Source organism: Salvia splendens, chromosome 18 (assembly GCF_004379255.2).
Source record: "Salvia splendens isolate huo1 chromosome 18, SspV2, whole genome shotgun sequence".
In the NCBI taxonomy this organism is placed as follows: domain Eukaryota; kingdom Viridiplantae; phylum Streptophyta; class Magnoliopsida; order Lamiales; family Lamiaceae; genus Salvia; species Salvia splendens.
Window position 1 is genome coordinate 2,123,275 of NC_056049.1, and position 17,932 is coordinate 2,141,206.

General features: G+C 42.1%; 1 long non-coding RNA gene across 2 annotated transcripts; it reads left to right on the forward strand.

Moving 5' to 3' along the window:
* Positions 1–1,208: 1,208 nt before the first annotated feature.
* Positions 1,209–7,392, forward strand: LOC121776021. 2 transcript variants are annotated; one of them, XR_006045217.1, is made up of 4 exons: positions 1,209–1,423; positions 1,845–4,994; positions 6,682–6,795; positions 7,117–7,392. It is a non-coding gene; the product is annotated as an uncharacterized LOC121776021 (long non-coding RNA). The 2 variants fall into 2 exon arrangements; XR_006045216.1 differs by lacking the exon at positions 1,209–1,423 and having other exon boundaries at positions 1,712–4,994.
* Positions 7,393–17,932: the final 10,540 nt, after the last annotated feature.

The window sequence follows — 17,932 nt, forward strand, 5'->3', positions numbered from 1 at the left end:
TTTCCAGTGGCTAGTATGCTGTAAACATAGCCAATTTGGAAAATCATTTTCAAATTTTTTACTATGCATAATGAATTATTGTTTGACTTTGAACATGACAACTCACTTTACTTTATTTAATTTGATTTAACATCAAACCAATTTTATTCTTATTTGACAATTGCACTAACATCCTAACTCTTTCCATCCTAAATATAAATCTCACCCCACTTTTGTGATTGATTCATGCTTGTAACACAAATCAAGATCATCTTTCAACTATGAAGACAAGCTTTTCCACCATCACTTTAATTCTTCTTGTGATTAATATTTCATTCACACAAGCAATATCTACTCATCACTTCCTTGAATGTCTCTCCCAACTATTCAACAACTACTCTTGCATTCCCAACCATGTCTACACCCCTAATACGATGAGGGATCGTATTCAGGACGGACAGCAAATTGCCAAAGGGGGATGATCGTTTGCGGAGGTTTTCTCCGTCGAGCAGCCGCCGTCCACAAGGGTTTTTCGTCGAAAAGTAGAAAACTTGCGATAAAAGTAAATAAGCGAGAGAAATAGGGCAAGTTCTGATTTATTGAATGAATAATTCAGTGCATAGAGTCCCTATTTATAATAATTGCGAACCCTGATTTGGTTCGACTCGATCATTCCGGGAAAGAACCAACGAGAAAACCATGATGCTTGACGACAGTTTTAATGAACAGATGAGCAACCCTCAAGGCATCAAAACGGGTCAGTAAAGGAGCAAAGTGGCTATACTTCGATAGACTATCCACAACCACCATTACAGTAGTATAACCCTTTGACAACGGTAATCTCACTATGAAGTCCACTGAGACGTCTTCCCAAACCTGCATGGGAATAGCGTAAGGGTTGTAGTAACCCGGCAGGCTTCTGCGTGGAGTACTTAGTCGTTTGACATTCAACACAAGATGCCACAAAACTTTTCACATCCGGACGCATACCCGCCCCAAAAGATGTTCACAAAAATCACCCTTTTGAAAAAAGTACAACAATTTCCAGCCCACATTCTTTCAAAACAATCAGCCCATTCATTTAACAACTCCATCCCAACTAAACAATTGTTGCAACACATAACAATTTAGTAGGCCCAACTTAAGAAATCCCCCTGGTACAAATCAAATACATGTTCCAAATAAAAATTAATTGGTGTAGCTGTCCATCAAAATAAAAATTCCCTGCCCAAGGTAAATAATTCCCATTCTCTTATTTCTTCTCACAATTTCCGAATCAAGAGACACCAAACTCTCTTTCTCAAACTCTCGTCTCCTTCAACTCCACCACAACACCGCCCCTCCGTCGCCATCCTTTGCGGAAACTCCAGGCGTTCATCGCCGCTGCCGCTGCCTCTCCGTCGCCTCCTCAGCTCACCGGCGTGATACTGGCCATTCACGCCAGGTAAGTGTCTCCCCTCCCCCTTTAAAATAGTTTACTGTTTTTTTTGTTTTTTTTAAATTCCAAGGCGTTTAATAAATATGGTACGGAGGGAGTATATAGTACTATTTTTTCTCGCTCTTATTTTATTCTCTTTCAAGTACTTTATTATATAAACTTTATTCACTTTATAATGAATAAAAGAAGTTTATCCATGTCTTTACCTTAGCACTTCTTCCTCACACTCCACCAATAATTCATTTCCATTACCTTTACTCTGGCGGCAAGAATTGAAATATAAGAAAAAGGAAAAGCAAAAGGAGAGCATATTAGAATGAATGGAATCATTTCATTACCTTTGCTGTTTGCTCTCTTTTTCTCTCTCTGCATCAATTATTCATTTCCATTCCTAAACCACAACCCTTCGCTCTGAAACAATTCTCAGCACAAAGAATGGAAGAAGTTGCCGCCGCCGCCATGCTTCAAGTTCTATTTGAAACCCTCAAGAATGAGGTCTCACTTGTTCGAGGTTTCAGAAATGAAGCACAACAGTTAACTCAGAATCTGGACATGATCCAGAAATTCTTGAGTGATGCAGAGATGGGCTCCATCCCCGGTGAGGCTGTCAAGAAGTGGCTCTCGGATCTTGGAGACGTGGGGTTCGATGCTGACATGATCCAGAAATTCCCATATCCCCCACATCTGTATTGATGGACGATGGACCCACGTCGATAGGTGAGTTTGAATATCTTTTATTGGTTTGTATTTTATAAATGAATATTGGTCTCTAAAATCATGAACATTGGCCAAATTTTGGTATTTTCCACAAACTTTCAAATTTTCTTCGATATCACAAATTTAAGTATGATAAAAAAATGCACATAATGTAAAGTTTATTACTAATATTTAAGACCAATTTTAAAGTGCATGGGAAATACCAAAATCTGGTCTACGTTTATGATTTTAAGAACCAATATCCCTTTTATAAACAGTTGCATGTCTATTTCCTCGTCACCACCAGATTACCTTCACTTATTAATTTATAGGAACAATTACATATGTACATTTGTGTAAACGATCTACCCCATAATCACGACTAATGCCTCCAATCCCAAAGCTGGTAACTATAATTACACCTTTGTCTAAGTTCTAATTTTAAAAAATTGTCTCTACTAAAAGCTTACTCATTCTATGCCTCCAATCCCAAAGCTGGTAACTATAATCAGTGGCGGACACAGTAAGGAGCAGTGAGGGGCTTAAGCCCTTCCCAAAAAATTTTTTAAATGTTTTTCTTCTTCTAAATTTCTTAAAATTTTCAAAATTTATCCATAGCCTTTCCTAAAATTTTGCCGTAGGAGAGCATATTGTCGAGTGTTGATGAGTGGAAGGGGCTGAAAAATCTGAAAATTGGAGAGTTGCAGAAAAAAAAATGGATGCCACAACTTGCAACTTGAAGAAGACGACTAGTTGTAATGTAAATTATTATTATAATAAAATATCGCACACTCTCCTAAATGGGGATGATCTCTGAATATAATAATGTTATAAAATGTGACGTGTCTTGACCGTAAACGTGTAGAAGAGTAATTATACTCCACAGTACTTCTTAGTTTGTGGTATAAATGCTTAAAAATCTATCCCTTATTGCTTCAATAAGCCTAGATTAAAACAATCCAGATTCATTATTTTTTATCACGACAATTTTTGGCGGTTGGCTTTAGTAATTTTAAAATTTCTCTTATAATTTTCTTGTGAATTCTATTATACAAAAATTGATTTTTAATAATTCTTTATATTTATTTAATTATAAAAACTTGACAATAAAAAGTAGAGTTTGTAGTTTGGTCCGGTAGGTTCAAAGCAACTACTATTATGTATCCTATTTTAATTTTTATTATATAAAATACATTCTTTCGTTCATGAAATAATATCAGATTTTATCATTTTGATACGCCTGCAATTTAAAATCGGATTCATATTTTTGGATAAGCGAACCCGAAACTCTACTAAATCATTATATTTATATTTCATTATAAAACCAATATGTAAAAGTGAGACGTTTATTCCGTTGACTTCCCCCCCCCCCCCACAGCGGGACTTTAAATTTGGACGGATAAAGTAAGAGTATAGCACCTGCCAAAATAAATTTCTGCGTCCGCCACTGACTATAATTACACCTTTGTCTAAGTTCTAATTAAAAAAATTGTCTCTACTAAAAGCTTACTCATTCTATGCCTCACAGAAAATATGACATTGTGTTGTTTTGATTTCGGTACTACTAGGTTGGAGCCGGTCTTTTCAAAGCAGATATCCAATTATATCTCATTATTTTAGGATTTTAATAAAAATGTTTCATCCTAATGGGTATTGCGAAAAAATAACATGTTGTTGGGTTTAAAATGTTTTGCGGTTGAATTTCTTTTGCAATTACCTTAGGGTGAACATTTTCTTTTAAACGTTAAAATTATAGGACAAAATTGAATATTTAGATAAGTTGCATGCTTAATCCCAAATGGTTCCTCACAGAAGCTATGTGTAGAACAAAATAGGGTTTTTGTGCAAAGGAACGAGATCAATTTTGGACTTTAAAGCACGGTTGACCATTAGTTTTTTACGAAACTGTTAAATATGAACCAAAACATATTGTTTAGGATCAAATTAGAACCACAAAAGTTTCTTTGAGCGAAGGTACGACACTAATTTTATACTTTAGTCTTATATCTACCATGTTTTATAGTATAAGAAACTGCATATCACTAATATTATCTAATGTATTATACAAGGTTGTCCTGGTCAGTATTTACTTTTATCTATATTTTTGTTTACTTGGTGTGTTCTCTTTAACGGAAATTAGTGGATGATATATATTCTTCACTCTTTTAACATATATTGTTAGGTGAATAATTTTTCTCGAACTCATATTAATATGAATATATTATTCTCTCTCTCCACCTAACACACAAAACAACATCTTCTAAAATCTCGTATCATTTCCCAATGTGCTATCTATTATGGGACAGAAGTAGTACTATATTTTAATGTGATTTGCTATTGTGTCGTGGTCTTGTTTACTTGTTATTGTACTCCTGTTATCCCCCCGTCTAACATATTTGACAATCACTGGTGTTCCTCAATGCATGACCACTTGTTTTGTTGAGATTCCGCCTCCTTTTAGTAGCTTGGCATGGTTAACCATAGATGCTAGTGTGGGGGGATTAATGGAGACTGTTAATGGCATATTGCAAGGATGCAGCTCGCTTAATGTCTTACAATTGAAGGGGATGGAAAGTTGGGAAAATCTACCGGAATCGATTCAATATCTCTCTACTCTTTCTTATTTAAACTTGATGAATTTTGGAATGGAAGAGTTACCTGAATGGTTGGGGAACTTGTCATCTCTAAGGGAGTTGCGTATACAAAATTGTAAGAAGTTAAGGCATATGGATGCAATGCGGCGCCTCACTGAATTAGTCAGCTTATATATATATTGAGGGATGCCCAGAAATATGTGTTGAAGAAGCAAGTGATGCAGCTGATTCTCAATGGCCCAACATTTCCCATCTCCCCGACATCCATATTGATGGACGCCTCATCCGTGAGTTTGAATATCTTTTCTTGGTTTGTATTTTACAAATGAAGTCTCTAAAATCATGAACATTGGCCAAATTTTGGTATTTTCCACAAACTTTCAAATTGGTCTTCAATATCACAACTTAATATTCTATGTGTTATTTTCCAACCCAACCCAAACAAGATATTTTCAGCGAAAAACTTATTTTGCATGGGCAACCATGAAATATTTTTAATATTTTTTATCACTTTTTAAGTTCGTAGCATGTAGGATAATAAGTCACATAGAAAAATCACATTGAAAGTAGTATCAAGTATGATAAAAAAAAATGCACATAATGTAAAGTTTATTACTAATATTTAAGACCAATTTTAAAGTGCATAGAAAATACCAAAATTTGGTCAACGTTTATGGTTTTAAGAACCAATATCCCTTTTATAAACAGTTGCATGTCTATTCCTCCTCACCACCAGATTACCTTCACTTTATTAATTTATAGGAAAAATTGCATATGTACATTTTTGTAAACGATCTACCCCATAATCACGACTAATGCCTCCAATCCCAAAGCTGGTAACTATAATTACACCTTTGTCTAAGTTCTAATTTAAAAAAATTCTCTCTACTAAAAGCTTACTCATTCTATGCCTCACAGAAAATATGATATTGTGTTGTTTTGATTTCGGTACTACTAGGTTGGAGCCAGTCTTTTCAAAGCAGATATCCAATTATATCTCATTATTTTAGGATTTTAATAAAAATGTATCATCCTAATGGGTATTGCGAAAAAATAACATGTTGTTGGGTTTAAAATGTGTCGCGGTTGAATTGCTTTTGCAATTACCTTAGGGTGATCATTTTCTTTTAAACGTTAAAATTATAGGACAAAATGGAATATTTAGATAAGTTGCATACTTAATCCCAAATGGTTCCTCACAGAAGCTATGTGTAGAACCAAATAGGGTTTTTGTGCAAAGGAACGAGATCAATTTTGGACTTTAAACATGGCTACTTTTTTACGAAACTGTTAAATATGAACCAAAACATATTGTTTATGATCAAATTAGAACCACAAAAGTTTCTTTGAGCAAAGGTACGACACTAATTTTATACTTTAGTCTTATATCTACCATGTTTTATAGTATAAGAAACTGCATATCACTAATATTATCTGATCTATTATACAAGGTTGTCCTGGTCAGTATTTACTTTTTTCTATATTTTTGTTTACTAGGTGAGTTCTCTTTAATGGAAATTAGTGGATGATATATATATTCTTCACTCTTTTAACATATATTGTTTGGCGAATATTTTTTTCGAACTCATATTAATATGAATATATTATTCTCTCTCCACCTAACACACAAAACAACATCTTCTAAAATCTCGTATCATTTCCTAATGTGCCATCTATTATGGGACAGAAGTAGTACTATATTTTAATGTGATTTGCTGTTGTGTCGTGGTCTTGTTTACTTGTTATTGTACTCCTGTTATCTAAGGGATGATTATTTCTGAATGGCCCAAGATTATTGCAAGAATTCTGATTCTCATAAAAAATACTATGAACTTGCATTGTTTCAATTTAATTGCCACTACTAGTTTGGGGCTAGTTTTATCTAGTAGATCAACTTACAAAGTTAAGTTGCACACACCGAATCCCAAAATATTCAACACTACTTTGTCACAATCTTTTTCGTGTTTTATATAGATCATGATGAGGAAGCTCGTGTTTGAGTTTGAGTTGCTTCGAGTGAGGTGGTGAAGGAGTGTGTGCCCATTAATTTTCTCCAACTTGATGTCAACATTCTTCAAATTCCCACCGGTAAGATTAAGTTTCACCAACAGTCCCCTATTCTTTGATTGTTTTTTATATGATTGTAGAGTGTGGATAAATATAGATATATATATACTCTTGTTTTAGCACTAGGATTCTTCGTTGCACTTTGGTAGGTTGTGTTTTTGTTGTTGTGGTGGTGGTGTTGTTGGACTCTTCCTCATCGTTATTTGGTTGGAGCCTTTTATTTATCAAAAAATATATACATAAAATTTGTTTAAGACAACATCTCTGATTCTAGTCATGTTATTACATATGTTTTCCTCTACCTCTTCACACCGTAAATTGCAACTTTAAATTTCCCAACAGGTTTGGCAATTGTTTGCTTTGTGTGTCTCTCACGCCGCAGTGGTGGCAGAAGGAGATCAAGTAAAGACTTGTGTTAGAGTCATGTCTGAATTTGCTTACCAACAAACTTTGACCATTGTAATCATTTAATCCCTGTTTGTTGCATGAAAATTGTAATGTGTAAGGTATTTTAAGATGTTTGGATGGTTTCGTTGTATTTTATCGAAAAAGATCCTCTGTTTTGTCTGACTACTAGATTATTGTCACTTTAATTTAGTGATGGATTCATAACTTCGATTTGGTGTGTGCTGAACACTTTGTGTTAGAACAATTGTCATTGTGTAGCTGTCGAGTCACCACTGGCAAGCAAGCAACAACAACTCGACAGCTATGCAATGCAATAGCTGAAATGTCGGCTCTTGTTTTCTTTTTCCTCCATTTTCGGTTCTCTCCCCCTACTTTTGAATAGGCCGAGGAAATATAGTTATATGGGTTATGGAGTATTGATGTTGGATTATAGACGGAGATATTAAGCTTTTGAATCAAAATTAGGGAAGCGCACAAATTATGGAGTAAAAAATGCTTCATATGAGTATATAATACTGTAAAAATAAGATGGTTGTGTTAGGAATTAAACACACAATTGAAAAATGGCTAACACCTTGCGCGAATTTTGACTAGAGGAATTCAGAAAACGATCCCATCATAATCCTATAGTTATAATAGTAGTATATGAAACTTCATTTAAAACTTGAAGATGATACCACATACATTAACATATTTGTACATGATGGGGTACGTACTAAACAAGCCCAATAGCAGTGACGGCCCATCAGCCCAAAGCCCAAGGAAGAGTATCAGTTCGGCATTACCAAAGAGTTCGGCCCCCGCCTACAGCTCGGTAAAAGCCGACCAATCAAGCTCTACTCTCAGATCGGCAAAAGCTGCTCGGCAATAGTTCAGCAGTTCGGTCTCAGTATTCGACCGAACTGGGAGATAGTGGACCCATGCAGAACCTCCACGACCTCCACTACACGATCTATTTAGTGGTGGACCCATGCGGGATCTCATGACCTCCACGACATCCACGACATACTTAGTGGTGATGTAAGCCACGACCTAGTGAGTGGTGATGTAAGCCACGACCTAGGTAGTGGTGATGCAAGCCACGATCTTAGTTCAATGTATAAATAGAACTTAGATCAGATAGAAGAAGGAGCTCTCTAGACATAAAAGATCATATAGCAAGTCTGTATTGTAAGCTGTAGAAAACAGATCAAGCAATACAACTCTGCCCTCTTTTCTTCCCGTGGACGTAGATTTACCTCAGTAAATCGAACCACGTAAATCTCTGTGTCGTGATCTGTATTTTCCTGCACTCATCACCATCAAAAATTCGCCGACTCATCACTGGCGCCGTCTGTGGGAAACAGAGAACCAAATTTGTGATAAAGCGAATTTTTGACCCTTTTTCCACCCCAAAAAAATGCATACCAGATCACATACTACCCGTAATACCGTTCGTGAAAACCATGAGGAAGCTAGTCCAGCCCGCAGGTCCGGAAAACAGCCTCGGGAGACATCTACTTCCAGTTTTCACGATGAAGGAACAAGCCGCTCAAAAGGTCCACACACCGAGTCTTCCCAGCAGCCTGATTTGAATGAGGCTGTCAAGCTGTTCTTGGCTGAGAAGCAGGATGAGTTCTTAGCCTTCCTGCAAAAGAGCCAAGAACCGAAGACGAAAACGGTGGATTCTCCTTCCTCATCCAGACATGAAAGTCACTACCGCAGTAGTGCCGTGTCTTCCAGGAAGAAGAATCCTCAACCCCGACATGTTCCTGTTCCTCCTCGGTACCGGAATCACAGGAGATCTCCATCTCCTCCATACCGAAGAGATGTCGGGTTCGCCATGTACGGAGCATTGAAGACTCCGTTCTCGGACGATATCACCCGAACTCCCCTTCCACAGAACTACCGAACTCCGTCGATGACTTATGACGGGTTAGTGGATCCTCATGATTTCCTGGGACGCTATCAGTATAACATGGCGAACCAGGGTCTCAATGAGGTCCACATGTGCAAGCTGTTTCCCGAGCTGCTTATCGGGAACGCAAGAAGGTGGTTCGATAGCCTCCCCCAAGGCAGCATTAGATCTTACCGAGATCTAATGGATGCTTTCCACAGGAGGTTCTTTCAGAAAGCGGAAGCCCGAATCACTTCGGCTCAGCTGCTTTCTATACGTCAAGGTCGCGACGAAAAGATCAGCGACTTTATGACGAGATTCCACAAGGAATGCCTACAAGTAGATGATCTCAATGATCTACTTGTCATTTCGGCATTCCAAAATGGAATCCTACCCGGAGCTCTCTACAGAAAGCTCGTGGAATGCAGTCCGCAAACAGCTCAACAGATGTGGGACATTGCGGACCAGTTCTCCCGTGCCGATGAGGCAGACCGTCGCAAACGGTCTTTAGACAGCTCATCCCGAGGAGACAGGAGGAAGCCCGATCACAGCGATCAGGGACAAACTCGCCGAACTCCTTTTGGCGATCAGGGACATCCTCGCCGAACTCCTTTTGAAAGGATTCAAAGGACTCCGGTGCAAGACCGATTGGGGCCACGTCTCAATCCTGAGAAGCCGCCTGCTCAGTTCGTACCATTGAACAAGTCAAGGGCGGAAATTTTCGAACTGCATTCCGATATGTTCGAAAAACCAAAGCGGATGACGAAATCGGCCGCGCGTCGACCGCAGGATCAATATTGCTCCTTCCATCAAGACCACGGTCACGATACCGAGGAGTGCCGACATTTGGCTGCAGGTATTGATGCTCTTGTGAAAGCAGGGACATTAAAAAAATACCAAAGCAAGCAGCCGAAAAAGAACAAAAAGCAGAGAGGTGCGAACTGCGCTCCTCAGGATCCGAAAAGGCAACAGGATCCCGAAGACGATGACGAGCAGCAATATGATGGAGTAATCCTGACTATTGATGCTCTCCCTGCCGGGAAGACTAAATCGTCCCTGAAGTCAGAGCGCAGAGGCTTCAATCGAGAGGAGCCAACGCATAAAAGGCTGAAGCAGGACGAAGTGATTACATTTTCAGATGCAGATCCCGTCCCGGCCATCTCTCCTCATCAAGACGCTATTGTCATCCAAGCCGGAGTGGCAAACAAACTGATCCACAGAGTGTTTGTGGATACAGGAGCGTCAGTCAGCATTCTTTTTAAAGAATGTTTCGATAAACTAGAAATGGATCCAGCTCGGCTTAGTCCGGCACCACTTCCTCTGAAAAGTTTCGCCCAGGAGGACACCCGCCCTGAAGGTATTATCAGCCTTCCGATCACGGTGGGAAAAGCGCCTACAAGCTCCAGTACGATGATCGAGTTCTTTGTGGTAAAAGCTCGGTCTCCGTACAACATCATCCTGGGAAGAGACTGGCTCAACGCAGTTCGAGCCGTTTGCTCTACTTATCATCTCACCATCAAGCTCCCCACTAAAGGGGGGATAGCGGTCATCCGAGGTGATCAAAAGAGAGCAAAAGAGTGTCTGCAGATTGCGCTTAAAAGTGCCGAGCAATCAGATCGGCATCATCAAGCATAGCAATCACAGCAGCCGGAGTCAGAGGCAAGCGAAATGACCGAAGTCACACCAGAGCCGAACTCAATGACCGTTCAGTTATACGAAGATGATCCATCCAGAACGGTCAAGATCGGTTTCGCGGGAACGCCTCTACTCCGGGAAAAGACCATCCAGCTCCTCAAGGAGTACAAAGATGTCTTTGCATGGTCTCCGTTGGACATGACCGGAGTGCCCTCTGAGGTAATCACTCATCGGTTAAATATTGATCCATCAGTCCGGCCTATAAAACAGAAGCAAAGACTCTTTGCGGCAGAAAGAAACCAAGTCATCCATGACGAAGTCCGCCAATTACTGAAAGCGGATGTATTATTCGAGGTGAAATATCCCTCTTGGGTGGCCAATCCTGTGATGATCAAGAAAAAAGAAGGAGGATGGCGGATGTGCATAGATTTTACCGATCTAAACAAGCACTGTCCTAAAGATTGCTATCCCCTTCCGAACATAGATAAAAAAGTAGAAGCTTTGATCGGCTTCGAAATTTTCTGTTTTCTTGATTTATACAAAGGCTACCACCAAGTCTTAATGGATGAGAATGATGCTCCAAAAACGGCTTTCATTACTGACTTCGGCATCTTTGCTTATAAAAAGATGCCGTTCGGTTTAAAGAATGCCGGAGCCACATATCAAAGGATGGTAGATAAGCTTTTTCGGCATTTGATCGGAAAGGAGGTTGAAGTGTATGTTGACGACATAGTCGTTAAAAGCAGAAGCACTTCGGAGTACGAAGACAATCTCAAGTCCACTCTCGACGTGCTCCGAAAAGCCAACCTCAAACTCAATCCCCAAAAATGTACCTTTTTGGTAGATTCGGGAAAGTTTCTAGGTTGTTGGGTTTCAAAAGAAGGACTCAAGGCAAATCCGCTAAAAGTTCAAGTTGTTCAGAACATGGCAACGCCGAAGTCCATACATGATGTGCAAAGGCTAACTGGATGTCTAGCCGCACTGAATAGATTCCTTTCCCAAGCAGCCGAAAAGCAAATGCCATTCTTCAAAGTGTTAAAGAAGGCACCAAAGTTTGAGTGGGGAGTCGAGCAGAAAAAGGCTTTTGACGAGCTCAAAAGTTATTTAGCCGAGCTTCCTATTCTCTCTGCTCCAACAGATGCTGAAGTGATATTCTTATACTTAGCGGCATCGGATCAGACCATTAGCGCGGTGCTTGTACGAGAAGAAGGCCTAAAGCAGCTTCCCATCTACTTTACAAGCCGAGCATTAAGAGGTCCAGAAACAAGGTATCAACCTCTGGAAAAAATTGCTCTGGCATTAGTAAATGCAGCAAGGAGACTGCGGCCATATTTCTATGCTCACAAGGTATGCGTCTTAACCGATCTTCCACTTCGGCAAGTTTTGACCAAGCCAGAAGCATCAGGCAGAATCGCCAAATGGGCCATAGAGTTGGGAGAACACTCAATCGAATACCTACCTCGGAAAGCCATCAAGGGACAAGCCTTGGCAGATTTTCTTGCAGAAGCAAAGTTCGATCAAGCAATCCCTGTCATTGCCGAACAGAAAAATTCTACCAATGCCGAACTAGCACAGCCCCTGGAATCCGAAGTAGAGCCACCGGACTGCTGGAGCGGATTCGTAGATGGAGCTTCGAATAAAACGGGAAGTGGAGCTGGTATTTTACTTATCGCTCCCGACGGACACGAGGTAACTTACTCACTTCGGTTCTTATTCCCAACTACTAATAACGAAGCCGAATACGAAGCCCTCCTTGCCGGACTCAAGCTAGCGCAAAGTCTATTTATCAAGTCTCTCAAAATCCATTGTGATTCACAAGTCGTAGTGAATCACATGTTGGGTACAAGTGAAGCCCGTGATGAGAGGATGAGGAAATATTGGGACAAAGCGCAAAGCATTAGCCGAAGTTTCTCTTATTTTCGGATAATCCGCATTCCCAGAGCGGAAAACAGCCGAGCAGATATTTTAAGTAAGTTAGCCTCATATCCAAGTTCAAAGGTGGAGGAATTACTACACCGAAGCATTGATGAAGCTGAGGTATATTCAGTAACCAGCTCGCCGAACTGGATGACGCCGATCTTACAGTATCTAGATCAAGGACAACTGCCCGAGGATAAGAGAGAAGCTCGGAAAATCACATGCCGAGCACTTCGGTATGAACTTCATGCAGGAGTCCTATACAGAAAGTCCTACCTTCAACCGTTATTGCGATGTGTAGGACCAGAAGAGACGGACTACATCCTTAGAGAAGTCCATGAAGGATCTTGCGGTAGCCACATCGGAGCTAGAGCTTTAGCTAAAAAAGTTCTGAGATGGGGTTATTATTGGCCAACTTTGGTACAAGACGCAGTGCAGCTCGTCAAGACATGCATGAAGTGCCAAATCCATGCAAATATCCCAAAGATGCCGCAGACCGATCTATATGCTATGCAAAGCCCTTGGCCTTTTATGCAATGGGGCATAGACATAGTGGGACCACTACCACAAGCTCCTCGGCAAATGAAATTCCTTATCGTTGCCGTGGATTACTTTACAAAGTGGGTAGAAGCTGAACCATTAGCTACGATAACGAGCTCGAAGGCATTAGATTTCGTCTGGAAGAACATAGTGTGCCGATTTGGCTTACCCCACATCCTCATTTCGGATAACGGGACTCAGTTCACCGACAAGACATTCAAGAATTGGTGCCAAGAGCTGAATATTCAACAGCGGTTCACTTCGGTCTCCCACCCACAAGCAAACGGACAAACGGAGGTAACAAACCGTATCTTGGTGAAAGGGTTGAAAACTCGGTTAGAACAAGCCAAAGGACAATGGGTAGAAAATCTCCCTCAAGTCCTATGGTCCTACCGAACTACACCCAAAGCTTCCAACGGTGAAACTCCGTACAGTCTGGTGTACGGCGCTGAAGCCGTGATTCCGGTTGAGATCGGCGTACCCAGTCCCCGAACTCTAAATTTCTCCTCAGAAATGAATGATGACGGACTGAGAGCCGAACTAGATCTGGCCGAAGAAAGAAGAGAATTGGCCTGCATAAAAGCAGCCAAGTACAAGGAGCAAGTAGCCCGGTATTATAACCAAAGGGTGAAAAAGCTGCAATTTCAAGTGGGAGATCTTGTCTTGAGAAACAACGAAGTAAGCCGAGCAGAAAAGCTGGGCAAGCTCGAACCCACATGGGAAGGTCCATATCGGGTGTCAGAAGTCCTCGGCAAAGGGTCTTACAAATTGACTCACATGTCAGGAGAACAAGTACCCCGAACATGGCACATTTCCAACCTCAAGAAGTTCCATTTGTAAGAGACAGTCCGGTCAGTCCGTCTTGTGTCTAGTTCGGTCCTAGAGGTATGTGTTTTCTTTGTTTTTCTACTTTGTCTATGTGCTTTTTGTTTGTCTATGTGCGTCTCGTTCGTTTATGTGCGTCTTGCTTGTCTAGGTGTGTTTTGTCTGTCTATGTGCGTGTCGTCTCTTACAAATGTTACTAAGGTATCTTGTTCTTCAAAGGCTGATCCCCTTTTTAGAACATATATAAGCCAACGATTGTGAGTCCAAGTTTCTAAGGAGGATACAAGACCACAATTCAGCTTAAAAACAAGCAGTTCGTCTGAAACGAACTGCAACAATAAGCCAACGATTGTGAGTCCAAGCTTCTAAGGAGGATACAAGACCACAATTCAGCTTAAAAACAAGCAGTTCGTCTGAAACGAACTGCAACAATAAGCCAACGATTGTGAGTCCAAGCTTCTAAGGAGGATACAAGACCACAATTCGGCTTAAGAAACAAGCAGTTCACCTGAAACGAACTGCAACAAAGGGAAAGTCCGATCCACGCGATAAAACTCGCCGAATTAGGACAAGGGAAAGTCCGATCCACGCGATAAAACTCGCCAAATTAGGACAAGGGAAAGTCCGATCCGAGCGATAAAACTCGCCAAATTAGGACACAAGCTTAGTCCGGTCAAAGAAATTTACTTCATAAGACCAAAGACGAGTCCGGTCAAAGAAGTTTACTTCATAAGACCAAAGACGAGTCCGGTCAAAGAAGTTTATTTCATAAGACCGAGGACTAAGTCCGGTCAAAGAAGTTTACTTCATAAGACCAAAGACGAAGTCCGGTCAAAGAAGCTTACTTCATAAAACCGACGACGAGTCCGGTCGAAGAAGTTTACTTCATAAGACCGAGGACGAGCACGATGAAATTTTTTCGCTGAGCTGTAAATACGCAGTGATAGAAGCGAAATGAAGATTTCATTTTTTAAAACTTGTTCGGCATACAATTCTGCTGCCCTACGAGAAGGCGTTACGCCATTACAAAGGACTATTCTACTGTCCCTGGTTGCTAAAGTTGAGCCATCTATTCACAAAATCCTCGTGAAGCCGAGTTCGGGCGTTCTCGGCAGCTGAAGAATAAGCAGGTCGACGAGATGCTCTAATCGACCTACCGCCTCTTCCCTGAGCCCGGGAAGCTCTAGCACCTCGGCGGCGAAGAGTCTCTTCACGAAGCATTTGTTGATCTTGCTCACTCATAATCACAGCTCCTCTACGAACTTCAGTCCGTCCTTGTCTTGACGTCTCCGGTTGCTCCTGAGTCCGTTCTCGTCTTGACGTTTCCGGCTGTTCCTGAGTTCGTTGCTGACTTGGAGTAGGGTTTTGAGCAAGTGAATCAGGGGTTTGAGCTGGAGTGTGACCATCTGTTGGCGGGAAATGCCTAAGGAATCTCTCGATTGAGGGACGCCGGGAAAGAATGATGTCGTACCGAGAAGCCCAGCGCCGCAATGATTTCACGATTTGTTGGCAAGCCGAGCTCTCCAGCGCATTGTTCCTCCGGAGTACATGATATTCCTCCCACAGTTCGTCAACTCGTTCCTGAACTTCAGAGATGGTCATTCCCCCGCGCCTGCAGATGAAATCCTCATACGCAGTCCTCTCAGCGACGGCGGCATTCAGCTCGGCCTCCAGATCTTTCTTTTCGGACTCTAAGTCCTTATTGTCGGCCTCCAGCTTCACTGAACGAGCCAAGAGTTCGTCATTCTTCACCTGGTCAGCTATGGCTCTTTTCTCAGCTTCGTCTAAAGCCGAAGAGTACAGCCGCTTCCAGTGAAGTACCTCCAGCTCCTTAAGAGTTCAGAATATAGAGCAGCTATGTCAGTTCGGCATTTCAGATTACTGAGCAGGTAGTAAACCAGAACAGGAGTAAAAGAGAGTACGAAAGGCTATACGAAGACACAAGAGCAGAAAGAAGAATTTTTTCATTCATAAGAAAAAAATTTTCTACACAAGGGCTTCAAGGCCGTTTTACAAGAAGGAAGAAACTAAACTAAGAGAAGGGAGACGAAATCATACTCCGCCAGCTTCGTCTCCGCCTTCTCGGTGAGGTTCAGCTTCCTTCTCCTTGTCTGCTTCAGCTTCAGCCTCGGCCCCCCTGCTCTCCCCAGCCTGCTCGGTGCCCCCATCACCGATCAGCAGCACCTCTTGCTCGGCCTGCCTGTCTCCGGTCTGCCGCTCATGCTGCTCGGTCTCTCCCTCTCCATGGAAAATTGGAGCGGGTGAAACTGACCCTATGGAGGCAAAGATAGCCTCCATGTTCTCATCGCGGTCAGCTCGGCAACTACGAACTTGGTCTGCAGAAAGCAGGACCGAGGACGAAGCAAGCTCCTCAAGCACCGGCAGACTCTGAAGCCGAGCTGCTATCTCTCGGCCGTACAGCGGCATGATGACTTCGGGACCCTGCTCGGCTTTATCGGTCATCAGTTTCAGCAGATCACCGACAAAGGCCGAAAATTGGTTGCTCAGAAAGAGTTTCTCCGCGAAAGCACGGAGAGCCTCTCCTTGGGCAACCACGGCGGCAGCATCCCTCCGTTTCGTCTGCTCTCGCTGGATGACGAGCTGGTTTTTGGCAAACTGAGCTTCATCCTGGGCCGAGATCCTAGCAGCTCTGGCCTTCTCAAAGTTGGCCTCAGCCTGTTCGGCCCGATGACAAGCAGCCGCCAACTTCCTCTGCATCTCAGCATAGTCATTGGACGCTTTGGAGAGTTCGACAGCGACGAGCTTGGAGAGCATATCGTTCCTCTGAAAATGGATAAAGAAAAAAGTCAACAGAGGGCACCAAAAATACAGGAAAGAAGCAAAGCCAAAGAATCAAGAAGACAATTCACCTCGGCGAAGTCCGTGGGCCATGCAAAAGGCTCACAGACATTTTCCGAAGGGGGCCCCATGACGATGTCTCTCTCCGACGCTCTTGGGAGCTTCTGGGCCTTCCCCTTCCCCTTTGCCGAAGTCGACTCCGGCTTCTTCGGATCCGAAGAGGTTTTTTGCCTCTTCGGAGTCCTCTCGGCATCAGACGCCGAGCTGGTGGTTTTCGGCCTCTCCGGCTCCTTGGACTCCGAAGATTTGCGGCTCAGCTTATTCAATATGTTCACTACCGAAAAACAAGGAAACAAGGTTAGTTTTCGCCGCTAAAGCAGTAAGGCATAAAAAAGAAATCCTCACCCTCAGTCTCTTCGTCCGAAGACGAGATATTGAACACGAGGTCGCCCTTGACGAGCTCAGTTTCCGAGTATTGTTTCCTAATCATAGGAATCTTATTGAGCTCGCCCTCGAGCTCGGCCAACGGTTCTAACCGAGGATGGGGAATCACGGACTTCGGCCCTCTCCAAGGAAAGCCCGGAGCCGAAGTCCTATTATAAAAAAAGAAACGGTTTTGCCATTTCGGCCACTTGGTTTTGCAGAAGGCCCTAAAAGGCTGTAAGGGGATCAAGTAAAACCAAGATCCCTTCCTTTTAAACTGGAAAAAATTAAGGATTGCCCGCAGAGACAGATCCTTATCTAGCCTACGGAGTTCGGCAGCAAAAGCCGACAAGTGCCTCCAAGAATTCGGAGTCACCTGACCTAAAGGGAGTTGAAAAAAATCAAGAAGCTCTACAAAAGGTGGGGGAAGAGGGAAACGAAGCCCGCATTCTAAGCAGGCTTCGTAAACGGTGGCATAACCCTCCGGCGGGTCGTTAGCCCTATGATCATCGTCGGGAACCACCGCCTTCCCCCCGGGAAGAAGATATTTTTCGTGTAGAGATATCACGGTGTCCTTACTCAAGACGCTGTGAAAGTATTCTACAGTCTTCTCCCCGGACTCTTTCCGGCTAGAAGACCCCTTGCCCCCTTTCCTACCGCTACCTAACTCAGAAGAAGAAGAAGAAGACATGGTTCTTACTCTTTGCAAAATCTGAAGAAATTCTGAAGAAATTC